The 1,254-nt window shown below is 50.1% G+C and overlaps 1 pseudogene; it reads right to left on the minus strand.

Moving 5' to 3' along the window:
- Positions 1–264: 264 nt before the first annotated feature.
- Positions 265–751, minus strand: LOC116738177 (annotated as a pseudogene).
- Between the last annotated feature and the right edge of the window lie 503 nt (positions 752–1,254).

Raw genomic sequence — 1,254 nt, forward strand, 5'->3', positions numbered from 1 at the left:
TGCTGAGTAGGTGCAGGGGGTGGGCACCCCATGCCTTTAGACCAGCCTGCCACCTCGAGTTGAGGAGCAGTAAATTTACGAGCTGAAGCAGTCCATCCACCCCGAAGCTCCCCCGCGTCACAGCCTCTGCAGCAGTGACCTGCTCTGCCTTCTCCAACTCTTCAGAATCTCCAGACAGAGACAGTGAGAGAGATCAGGTGTGACGTCTCCGCGTGCTTCCGGAACAGCGCCGCGCATGCGCGGAACTCCCCCCCGCCAGCCACCTCACGGCGGACCTGCTGAATGAACTCCCCTGTTGCTGCAGGGTATGGCGGCGTCCATACGGCAAAGAGGGGAGTTTGTGCTCCACAGAACAATGGTAGGCGGATTAATGGAAGGCGCCTTTTTGTGGTTAGCCCTGGGATCAGTAACCATAGAAAGTCGTGGCTCCTGAAGGTTCTGGAGTGAAGCGGCTAGCAGTAGAAATGGCTCTCGTGGCAGCAGCAAACTTCAGCAGAGCCCGATGACCAGTGCTTCTAGAGGATGTGATACCGCCTTCAGCCGGATTGTCAATGGAAACAATGCTACAAGTCACCAAAATGAGCTCCTCCCAGGTCTTCTGAAGACAGGATATAGATGCCTTCACTTTTCCTTATATATATGAACTGTCCGTTTGGAAGTCAACATTGGTGCCACCCAAGTGGGCTTCTGCTGCTCAGTGTTGAAGCACATCTTCCTCCTTCATCTGCAGGCCATCAAGGGCTCTGGGCATCAAAAGTTTCCCTTTAAGTCACAATGGGAATCCAGGACAGTACTATTTGGACCCCTCTCTGGGTAGCGCAGAAAGGCGGCCACCTTGGGAAATACACTCTGTCCTCAGTCTTCACAACATGACCAATCTGCACATACATTTGGACATTTGTATTTGTACTAGAGACATGTGACTGTGATGTTTCCATTCACCCTCGTGCTCCTCTAAACTTTCAGGAGAGGTGAAGGTGGGACGTTTCTCTTTGGAGGTCTGGGATTGAGGATACAGATTGAGACAACACAACAGCAGGAAACACACTCAAGAGGAAATGGTGTCTGTGATGCTGATTTCTTTAAGACTACAAACATCAGAAACATCTAAGATTTTTCACATACGTGGGTCAGCTTTCAAATCACCTGTCAGATCTCTCTTTGCTAGGCAGAATACACCAATTAAGCTCTCTTTCCTTTTTTGTTTCTGTTCTTCCACCTTTATGTGGTTTGGCTTATTCTCTTGTGAGTCCT

The sequence above is a fragment of the Lynx canadensis genome, chromosome A1, assembly GCF_007474595.2.
Source record: "Lynx canadensis isolate LIC74 chromosome A1, mLynCan4.pri.v2, whole genome shotgun sequence".
NCBI lineage: Eukaryota > Metazoa > Chordata > Mammalia > Carnivora > Felidae > Lynx > Lynx canadensis.